This window comes from Crocuta crocuta, unplaced genomic scaffold (genome assembly GCF_008692635.1).
Source record: "Crocuta crocuta isolate KB4526 unplaced genomic scaffold, BGI_CrCroc_1.0 scaffold52, whole genome shotgun sequence".
Lineage (NCBI taxonomy): Eukaryota > Metazoa > Chordata > Mammalia > Carnivora > Hyaenidae > Crocuta > Crocuta crocuta.
In genome coordinates this window covers 1,357,784-1,370,141 of record NW_027528617.1, presented here as the reverse complement: position 1 = coordinate 1,370,141, position 12,358 = coordinate 1,357,784, and the positions used below count along the sequence as shown (strand labels likewise).

At 36.0% G+C, this 12,358-nt stretch overlaps 1 long non-coding RNA gene across 2 annotated transcripts in view; it reads left to right on the top strand.

Moving 5' to 3' along the window:
* LOC144224146 (uncharacterized) overlaps positions 1–12,358 on the top strand; it is a 524,297-nt gene that overhangs the window by 242,905 nt on the left and 269,034 nt on the right. The gene's annotated exons all lie outside the window — the stretch shown is intronic.

Sequence of the window (12,358 nt, the reverse complement as noted above, 5' to 3'; positions counted from 1 at the left end):
GAATAATTAAAAATAATTTGGAATCCTTTTTGGCCTTTTTAATAAAACATAGGAAATTATGAAATTTCTCCCTTCTCAAAAATATCCTTATTTTCTACATCAGCCTAAGGAAGAACAGATACATATTTATCAAAACACACGAAAATATGAAGCGGGCTGTTGCCTAACTTCCAACTTGGAGCAATCTGGTAGAGATTATTTCAGTGGTAATATGTGATTATAGTGTCAATGAGGAGGAAAAAAGGCAGGGGAAAATATTGGGAGGGTAGAAAGTTATTTTAGAAAAAAAATACTTGTAGGGTGCGATCTGAGCCCGATGCTTTCACTTATTACCATTTTTCAGATGCTCACCTGGCCTCCTGTAGTATAGATGGTTATTCTTAGAAAATCTGGACCAAGAAGTTTGGAGCCATAGTGATAGTACAGATGGCAATGATTTTGGACAATTTTAGGAATATAGTATTTTCTCTTACCTACAGTTTAGCAACTGAATTCTTTCACTGCTAAATTCAGAAATGCTTCTACAGTCTTCCCTTCCATCAATAGCCTTAGTATTACATATATTGTAAAATAATAGAGAATCCATTATGCAGTTGCAACTATATTATGGATATACCTTCTAAAGCACTGTCCAAAAAATGGTATCACAAGATTGAGGGAGGGGAGAAATATTCATTTACTTATTCAACAAACACATGTCCACCCCCTCTCTGTGCCAGCACTTGAGTATACATTTCCCACGTGGAACCATTCATGGGGACCCTAGAGGTAAGGAGGTGGCAGGAGGTTCTAATCAGCACAGCCTTGCATGTGAAATGTAACTTAGGGAAGAGTTACAATTATTCACCTTCCCCTTGACTTTGTCTGGGGTGCCAGGAAATAAAAGTAGTTACTTGTCTGGGCCTAAAGAATCACCAAGGAACTTGTCTTTTCTTTTCCTTTCCTTTTTATTTTATTTTATTTATTTTTTGTTTCAGACCATGGTATTGTCAAGATGTACAATACAAAGTGGAAAGGGAGAATTTGAGTCTTTAAGCTCATGAGTTCAAGGAAAGAGGTTCAACATCAAAAGCTTAGCAGAGAATTGGCCTCTGTTTTTCAGGGAAGAGAGAGATGTGATGGGAAAAGGGGAAGGAAGCATGATGACAGGGGTGCCTTTAATTTTCCTGGTAACCATGAGCATGGCTCTTTGGAATGAAAAGTTGGGATGTCACTGAATTTTTGCAGTTATATTTTCTTCAAGATTGCCGTGAAGTGATGTGGTGTACTAGAGATGGATCATAGAGGCTCTCAAGAGCTGGTTGTGTGCAGCTCTTCCTAACTCTGAAGTCAGGGACCTCGTCAGTCTCTCAAAATTGGCCGTGGTAGGAATGTTTACTCCATAGAAACTGGCAAATGCTACAAATCAGGGCTGGGTTTCTCCCCACCCCAGAAAACTGGTTGGTAACCATTTACCGTCACACCAGTGGCTGTAAGAGATTTAGGATCTCAGTGACTCATTCAACCACACACAACCGCACGATGACGGCGAGTTCCAGCAATTAGCACTTAGCTACTGATACAGTATAAATCCAATCTGAATCACTCAAAGACACTGGGAAACCCAGCTACTGCAGTTGCCTCTTAGACAATATATAACAAATAATATGACAATTGTTCATTCGTGTCACACTCAGGTTTTAGGTATGAATAGAGACAAAACCACAAATAGTTGAGGACTTGTAACATGAGACAAAACACTTTATTGTTCACAAGACATCGATACCCAAAGAACTTGTTTCACATTAAAGACTTGCGAAGATCTTAAAGGAGAGGAGTTTTTAACACAAGAAATAAAAGAAAAAAGATCAGGAAAATGTATGCTGGAATTGATAATGTACTTTTGTGACAAACTACAAATAAGGGTATTTCTGACATTGTTTCTGAAAATTTACAGTATTAGCTTATTTGAGTTTCTAATGGATAGGGATATTCACATACTTTGTCTTCCTTGATTCTTTTACTTTATTTTAAGATTTTCTGGTTTAGTGGTTTCCATGGTTCTTACTATGATTGTTTTTACTTGGCAAGGTATTCTAATCTTATTTCCACAAAAATTGCTTAGAAGAATATAGATTACTACACTTATATACAGTTGTATAGCTTGCATTGGAGCTAACAAAAATGTATTTAGTTTGGATCAAAAATATTTAGTCTCTCTGGCATTGTGGCTTTCTTATGGTTTCTTGAGTTAGTTTAAAAATACTTGAATTGAGAGTTTAATTACATATACATTATCTAATTGCATATATATTGCATAAGCATAGAAAATAAAGAGAATATATATTAACATTTGGGGAATGGGTAGGGAGAGGGTGGTACTGTTATTTTTTAATGCCTACATTTGTGTTTTGAATTTGTGAATATGAATTTTTTACAATAAATATATATTAATTGAGTACTTCCAAGTTTCATTTTTGCAATGTTCTCCTCACTCAGTCCCCTAAGTGCAGGGGGAAAAATGCAATGAAAAGAATAAGATAAGAGAGTGCATATTTTATTTTCATTTTATGTTTTTCTTTTCTTTTCTTTTTAAATTTTATTTAAATCCAAGTTAGTTAACATATAGTATAATAATGGTTTCAGGAGTAGAATTTAGTGATTCGTTTTGTGCACTTTCCCTTTATTTGTCAAAAGATATATACATGAGCATTTTTTATGCTTTCAAAAATCTAACTCATCTCTTTTCTGTCGCTGTTTCTATTTTTATACAATACAAATAATCATCATGTCTATTTCCCAAATGAGATTTCGGCAAAGGTTTTGTTTTGCTCTGCTAATGTTTTAATATTTATATGGAAATTTTTATTAGTCCAGTTTTGAACTGGAACTTATTTTGTAGAAGGTTTTTTTGCCTTGAAATTTTAATGACATTGGCTAATCTGCCTAACTGGAATAGTTCACATAGTCAAGAGTTTGTTTGTCATGTGGTTTGTAAAGCAAGGAAAAATAGAGCCGAAATATTTTTTTTTTTCTAACTCCACTGGATTACTATATTTTTTTATGTTGATACAACTTGAGTTGTGGTGGTAATATTTTTCCATTATTATTAAAAGATTCAGGCAATTCAAGTGACAGTTGAACAAAACAATGGGGACACATTCAATAAAGGAGAACTCCAAACCTTACTATACTTTATGAACCTTTTAACAAGATGAAAGTAACAGTTTAAAGTCTCAGGCAGTCAGAAAAACAGTTGGAGGTGTGTCGTTACCACATCACCTCAGCTTTTTTCAGTCAAGAGCTATCTCAGATCTCTTTGCGGTATGTTTGGCAATACACTTAAAAGATTACTACTTAAGCTACTAATAATCTGGCTCCAAGCAATTGTCTGTCTGTCCATCCAGCTGCCTATTCTTTCTTCAGTTTTCAAAAACCCCAAAATGAACAGTATGAAACACAACAACAACAGAAAAGGAAGAAACCATAATCCTGCTGAGTTTCTCCCCAGCTTTCAGACAGCGGTGATATTACTAGAAGGCAAATGTACTCCGGACTCATTTTTAAGCTTTTTCAGGGAGTGGGGTGAGATGGGGGTAGAAGACAGAAGGTGATGTGGAATGGAATAATTTTGAAATTTCCATGACCTCTTTTGTGTTTTAATCTGTCCCTTTCACTGTTTTAATTTAGATTAGGAAAGACAAATCTCTTTAGAGTTTTGAAGTTTGGTTTTTGGGGGATTAACTTGATGGAACACTGCTCTCATGAGTCCAGCTAAAGAGAAAACTAATTTGGGGTGTTTTAAGGACAGAGGTGATTTACAAAGTAATCTTGTTGACTTTGACTTCCTCACTGCTAAGATCCATACTTTATTTATCTCATAGTTCTGAGGACTCGTATATATAATCTAGTTGACATTTACTTAAAAATAATTTGCTTTTAAAAAGAAGTGGAGCATTCATTTAAATTATAAAACCAGAAAATATGAACAAGTAATAGATTGTTCAGTTCTATCTATCTATCAATTATAATTGATTTTGTACGCTTTCATAGTCAGTAATAAAAATATTTTTCACTTTTCCTGTTAATACTAATGTTAACAATTAGTGAATAAATCAATGCCCTAGAATTCTTTCATGAATGATAAAATATTCTTATATTGGTATTTAATAAAGTTTTCTCATGATTTTATAACATTTTCATTTTATTGCTCTGAAATAACTGACTATACACTGTATATCCTATATACATAATCCTATATATATACATAATATATGCTATACATATGTGCACACATATATATCTAGTGTTAATGTAAATTATTTTTTATTTTATTTTGTTTTTCTTTTATTTTTTTAAAATTTACTTAAATCCAAGTTAGTTAAAATATAGTGTAATAATAGTTTCAGGAGTAGAATTTAGTGATTCATCACTTACATATAACACCCAACGCGCATCCCAACAAGTGCCCTCCTTAATGCCCATCACCCATTTAACCCATTCCCCACCCATCACGCCTCAAGCAAACCTCAGTTTGTTTTCTGTATTCAAGAGTCTCTTAATGGTTTGCCCCCTCTCTGTTTTTATCTTGTTTTCCCTTCCTTTACCCTATGTTCATCTGTTTTGTTTGTTAAATTCCACATATGAGTGAAATCATATGATATTTATCTTTCTCTGACTTATTTCGGTTAGCATAATACACTCAGGTTTTATCTACATTGTTGCAAATGGCAAGATTTCATTCTTTTTGATTACTGAGTAATATTCTATTGCACATACATACCACAGCTTCTTTACCAATTCATCAGTCAATGGACATTTGGGGTCTTTCCTATGTGTATTATTAATGGTCCTAAACATTATATTTTAACCTTAAATGTTAAGCATATGAGGCTGGTTCTTCCTATATTGTTCTCATTTCTATCAAAGACAGAAGAGATACTCAATTATGTTTGATAACTTGATTGAGATTGAACTTTTATTTCCAATGATCTCTGTGGTCTTGAGAAAGTCCAGTTTCCTCTTTGTCAAATGAAGCCAGGTCTATAGCATTGCTAAGATTCTTTCTCATTCTTAGATTGTCTGTGATTAGCCCCAAAATAAATATTGAAGTTAGTCTAAACCAGTTTCTTGAAAGTATATAAATGAAATATTTAACTAGCTAAAAATGCAGTATTTAAAGTTTCTGGAATATGACCCAAACAGGGAAGACCACGGAAAAGACACTGTACCATAGAAAAAGACTGTGCAGTACAGTTTTTGCACTTCATCACTGACCCGTTGTCCCATGGTGGGTATTCCCTTCCAAGATGGCTCTTTTTTCTCCTGCTCTTCTCTGGCTTGTGGAAATTACTCATTTCCTTGCTCCTCTCAGGTTTGCAATCTCTGAGAGTGAGAACATCTTTCCATCTTTCTCTTTGCCACATACCTGGCCATTCCCTGGGCTGCTTCACTGTGGACCCATTCTTTGTAAAGAATCTGTGGATGTGATACGTCTGGGTTTTGTAGGGCTGGAAGTTTATACAATAAAAGTCTATGGGACTTCTTTTGCAAAAATAATACAAAATTAGGTACAAAAGGAAACATTTATAATGAGCAAAAGCCTAACAAATTTTAGAATTTCAAAAGCTGACAAATATGGCTAACACCACAAAATCTAGAAAAATAGCATGATCATTTTACTGGACTGCCACACCAAAATAGCTTTACTCAGCACGCTCGGCAACATATATTTTTGTTGCTTCTTCACATGCTAATGCGATACTGTAATATCAGTTTCTATAAAGAACATGAAAAAATGATTTTGTGTTTTCTTTGACATAATGGATCACATTTTTTAAGTTATTGACAGTTGAGAAAAGTTTCTTCCTACTTCACGTCATTATTGGTAATCTGAAGTCAATGTTTAAGGTTGTTGTTAGACTTAAGAAATCCTCTATCAAATTTCTTTCATGAGTAAGATGTGTGAAATTTTCTTGTCCAGCGACCAGTCTTAAAATCTCTTTAAATTGATGACATTCTTTACCCATACTGCTAAATTCCCCTTCCTTTTATTATACTTGCATTCTCTACAGATATGGTTGCTCCTCAAGTCACTACTTGCAGGTAGATGCCTAAGCAATACACTTTAGGTTGGTCCTCCTGAAATACGTTTTAATCTTTAAGCTTCTCTGTTTGATACATCCATTCATTACTAATCTATTATAACATAAGAAGACAATCATGCATGTATGTTGTAACGATGTAGTGAGGTCTTTTTAAAAAATCTTCTTTCTAATTTTTGTCATTAAACAGTTTTACTCAAGCACCTCTCTGCACATATTACTGTCTGTAAGTTTATTTAAATGTGAATGACCCTTCTATAATGATTGAAGAATGGGCATTTTTGTTATATGAATACCTTATTGATTTAAGAGTTACAGTGGCGCCTGGGTGGCTCAGTCAGTTAAGCATCTGACTTCGGCTCAGGTCATGATCTCATGGTTCGTGGGTTCGAGCCCTGCATCGGGCTCTGTGCTGACAGCTAGCTCAGAGCCTAGAGACTGCTTTGGATTCTGTCTCCCTCTCTCTCTGACCCTCCTCTGCTCATGCTGTCTCTATCTCTATCTCAAAAATAAATACAGAAACATTAAAAAATGAATTTAAGAGTTACAATTGTACAATTCATGGATTGCTACTTTTCATACAAGTGTAATGTACATTGCAATTATAGTGAATGTAAGTTTGCTTTGATAACTTACAACACCTCTTGAGTTCTCTTGTACCAAAACATATTTGGGATGAATATCAAATGCTGTTGTTCCTCAGACATAGAAGGATAAATCTGTCAAAAACCAAGATTGAGTTTATGAACTAATCTGGATTAAAAAAATCATTCATGTTAACTTGTTTATTTTTCATTTACTTCCTTGTCTGTCAGAAAGAGAGAATGATACAACTGTATTTTTATATATCCATTTGGATTTTGGAAAAACTTGAATCACATCATTATTTTATAATTAATCTTGGTATTTCAGTCAAGTATCAGAGGAAGCATTAAGAAACCCATATACATGGAGAATATGAGTGTTTCCATTTCTTAGTCCCCATCTATCACATTGGCCACTCCTTCTCTGCATCCTCGAGGGTTTCACCTCACTCTCCAGCCTCTAACATCAAGACCTCTGATGGTCTTCCCTTTTTTATATACACTAACTCCCTAAGTAATCTCTTATAATTCCAGTTTTGCTGACAATATCCAACATTATGTATTTATCTATGGCACTCTACTCTAAACTGAAAACTCCATATTCAGCTGCATACACTGCAAATCAATGTCAACTTTCTTAAGTATTTCAGATTTAAACTGAACTCTTGATTTTTCATCTCCACTCCCCTGCACCTAATTCTTTAGTGATTTTTCCTGTTTCTGTAAAATGAGGTCTCTGTCTTTTTAATTGCTCAGGTCCCAAACCATCTTTTTTTTCTTTCATAGCCCAAATCCAGTCTGCTACCTATCTTGTTCCACCACTTCTGACCACTGCCCCCATTATCATACTATTTCTCATAGCCACCATCTTGTGCTGAGATTATTGCAATAGTCTCTCCTTTTAAAAGTGAATCAGGTCATACCACTATGCTCAAAACCACTCTTGTGCTTGCCCAGCTGTTCTCTCCATCTCTTGCTCTGTGCCAGCCATGCTGGCTCTTTGGAGTTCCTTCCTTCTCCCTAGCACACTCCCTATGCACCTTTGTGCTTACTAGTTCCTCTGTTTTGAACTGTTCTTCCTTGATAATAATGTAATATGCTTCCTCTGTTCCCTCATATCTCTGTTCCAATGTCACTTAACAAGGACACCTTCCTTAATTACCTTAAATAAGAAAGGAACTTTTTTCTTCCTCCTCCCTTCGAAATTTTCTCTTCCTCTTCCCTGCTTCAGTGACATCCATGTCACTATCAGATCTAGCATACATTATGTTTTAACTATTTATTTGTTTATTTTGTGGCTTCCCTAAGTAGAATATAAACAGCATAAGGTCATGGACTTTATCTGTTTCTTTAGTTAATAAACTCTGTTTCAAACAGTACCAGCCATAGAGTTGGCACTCAATAAACATTTGCTTGAATAATGATGTCTCACTGAATGAATGGTCAGTGGCTTTAAACTGTGTACCCACACTGTCACTTACATGAGTGATATATATATATATATATCACACATATATATCATATATATATGTGATATATATATGATATGTATATCATATATGTATATATATATGATATGTATATCATATATATATATATAATTCATACAGGGGCCCAAACTTAAAGTTAAAAATTAAAATTCAATTTTAAATAAGAAATATAACTGTTACAAACATAAAAAACATAATTTGAAAGTTTAATTATTTAAAATAATTATATTACCATACTTAAAGTGCTTTATTTAAATGACTCTGTACGTATTTCTTCTTGTAAGTTTGCTTAAATTAAAATGGTAATTTTCCTATTTATCTACAATGAATGGGGATTAGATATTTTTGTTAATTGAATATCTCGTTAATGTAGCAATTATAATCAATTAGTTCACAGATTACTACTTTTCTTAAAAGTATAATGCACATCACAGTTATATTGACTGTAAGTTTACTTTGATAATTTAGAAAGCAGCTCGAGCACTCTTATTCCTCATGATTTTTTTTTATTCCTCATGATATTTATCACAAACATCTAATATTACCATGTTCATATACAATGACATTGTTGATGTAATAGTTCAAGTAAATAATAATAAAAAGTAAATTTTTAATATTAGTGTTTTTCATGCCATAGTTTCTGGTAGAGATACTGTCTCTGTCCACTTCATTAACCTGATCTTTCTTCCTTAGACCCTCGTGGGGTCACATCAAAACTGTTGTGTTTGCTTTAATACTTCATTCTTTGAATGATGTTAAGGCTAGGATTACAGATACAATCCCTGAAATGTGGATGCATACCTAGTTTTATTTTTAAAAGTTTAAAAATTGACTACAACAATATATAGTACAAGACAATGGTTATGTTAAATGTTAATAAGAAACATGTCAACATGTAACAACTTTAACATTTTGAACATTTTTTTTCTAAGTGTGTAGTGTTTTACTTCTGAGCTTATTAAAGCTTAAAACTATAAAAAGACTTTTGGAATACTGTGTCTATGTGAGTCTTTATCTGTGCATGATACTTAATTATGAAAATTACCTGGAATTTATTAAAAACACGTATTTGTGAGATCCCTATGACATTCTCCCCATTTCCATCAGAATTCTGAATCTATCAGTCTGGATGGTATCCGCAGTCTGTATTTATGCCTGCTTATCTGTCTATCCATCTATCTATCTATCTATCAACCTATTTAGTCTAGGTGATTTTGATGATCAACTGGATATGGTCACACCTGACCTACAGTAGCATTTCTTGAGTATCTATCAAAGAACACTAGTCTCCTCCCAAAGTTCTCAGTAATGCATAGTGTCCATCCACAGTTGGATTAAATTAGGAAATGCTGCACCCTATACATCTGGAATATTCATAGTGCACATTGGCATAGTCCTGTTGTTTATGAAACATGAAACTTCGTTTAACCCACAGTTTGTCAAACTACTTGGTCATGAAATCCAAAAAAAAAAATTTTTTCCCATAGAAGCTGTTAACAACCCTTAAAATGTAGGAACTGGCATGCACCTTTCAAATGTTTTCTCTGTTAGACAACTGAAATTTCATCAGGCTGCTTTTAAATAAAAGAATAGGTTATTCTTTATAGAAGACAAAAGTTTTGAAACATTTCAATTCCTCCCCCAAACTCAAGTTCACCTATATACTCTCCAAGGTAAAGTTCAATTACAACTATTTTTCTTTAATTTTTTTTAATGTTTTTTTAAATTTATTTCTAGGAGAGAGAGAGAGAGAGAGAGCGTGAGCAGGGGAGGGTCAGAGAGAGAGGGAGTCATAGACTGAAACAGGCTCCAGGCTCTGAGCTGGCAGTCAGCACAGAGCCCGATGTGGGGCTCGAACCCACGAACCGTGAGATCATGACCTTAGCGAAAGTCAGACGCTTAACGACTAAACCACCCAGGTGCCTCTTTAATTTTTTTTTTTTTTCTGAGAGAGAGAGACAGCGTGAGCAGGGGAGGGTCAGAGAGAGAGGGAGATACAGAATCTGAAGCAGGCTCCACGCTCAGAGCTAGCTGTCAGCACAGAGCCTGACATGGGGCTGGAACCCACAGACTATGAGATCATGACCTGAGCTGAAGTCGGACGCTTACCGACTGAGCCACCCAGGTGCCCCTACAACTATTTACTTAAAGATTTCCAGAGTTTGTTTCTACTTTTTAAAGGAAATAGGTAAGAGTAAGTCTTCATAGTTTCCAAAATATATTTCTAACGATAAATACAGAGAATTGGCATGTTAAGATATTGGATGATGTTTTACTGGGATTAACATCAATGGATTGTGTTTACTATGTGGTCTAGGCTAGCCTCACTCCTTGTAAGTTTGTTTGAAAACAGTGGCATGTGGAGTCTGTTTTAAAAGTGGCTTAATTCAGCTATTACCATGGCTATTTTGGTCTGTTGGTTGTTGTCCCAAGTGTGGCCAGAAGAATTCTAGGAGTAATATGTTCCAAACCCTTCCATTCTCTATGTTCATACTTCAAAGAAAGATTGTTTCTCTTCCAACAGAAGATATTTCTAGTTTATCTGTGTTTTAGAAGACTATTACTTTCACAGAAAAGAGTACAGGGGTAGTACTTATCTTGGCACTTTCCTAAAAAGAGCACTTTGTCTCTATCTCTCTCTGTTTTTGTTTTGTTTTGTTTTTTTTTTTTCTGGTCTTTAGTTATCTACCAGTGTTGTTCCTGCAACTCCCTTCTCTTGTTTTATTTATTTGTTCGTTTATTCCTATTTCCATTTCCCATTTACATACTTGCTCCTTATGAGCAATCAATGTCATATATCTAACATCTATCTTTTTGAACATATGAATTCTTTAAAAAAAATTTTTATGTTTTTATTTTTAAAAACATAAAAGGAGAGAGAGACAGAGTGAGCAGGGGAGGGTCAGAGAGAGAGAGAGAGACACAGAATTGGAAACAAGCTCCAGGCTCTGAGCTGGCAGTCAGCACAGAGCCCGATGCGGGGCTCGAACCCACGAACCGCGAGATCATGACCTAAGCAAAAGTCAGACGCTTAACCGACTAAGCCACCCAGGCACCCTGAACATATGAATTCTTTCAAATGTATATTGTTGTTAATATGTACATTTGAAAAATTTTCATACATAGTATTGTGCTATTGCTATCATTCATGTTTGCACATTCCCTGCCTCCCTTCCCCCCCACCCAACCCTCTCTACCAGCACTCTATAGGTGTGTTCCTTTTAACTATTGCATAGTACTTTGTAATGTTCATTACATTGTATCTATCCCATACTTACCCAGGGAAGAATATCCAAGTAGCCTTCACTTCCTGTCACCACCAACAACACTGTAATGAACATCGTCATATTTTCCCACTTACAGATCTGTTGGAATTGCAGTGGGCTACATACCCAGGTAAATAACTCAATTGAATACTGCCAGAAGAGAAGTAGGGAGGTCCGTACATTTTCACTAGCCTCCGTCTCTCAAACGGAGAAGGCCTGAAGCCATAGGAACCCTTACAGAATCGCAGGAGTTTGGGAGATAAAGGAGACAGAGTCCGCTGAGAAAACAACCTTATAGGTGTGTGAGTGTAAACTGGGGAAGATAAAAATGGGCCGGGGCCTGAGACACGGAGGGAGAGGAGGGAGCCCCCTTTGTGGGGAGCCGCGGTGAGTTGAAAGGAAAAGAAAGAGCGCCTGAAAATGCTCAAAGAACTGTCCCTGTCCCTGGAGAAGAGAAAAACCTTGGCTCCGGACAGAGAGTGATCTAGTTTCCAGCTGAAGAGCTGACTTTAAGCTGGACGTCCCGGTCCCAGGCGGCACCGGGAGAAACTGCTTCTCTGCTCTCCAGCTCGATCTGGAGGGGAAGCAGCGTGGCCCGAAACTGCTCCGCTGCTCTTCCAGCTCAGATCCATCGCCAGTGGGAAAGCGGCCGGCTTGAAACTGCTCGGAAGGACTCGTTCTGCGGGTTCATATTTTGGGCGGTATCACAAAAGCTCATGGACTAAGATCTGGAAACGAGGCATGGCTTGGGACATAGAATATGGGCCACCTTGGCTACGCCCACAGCACAGGGAGATGGGACCCAAAAGAGTGATATGCAACGCTTGATTCCAGAAGGGACTGGAGTGCCGCCATTTTTCTCCCCACAACCACCAAGGCAGGACCTCAGGGAGTGCTGTCTGACGCAGTGGAGGCTAAGAACTGTCTACACCAAA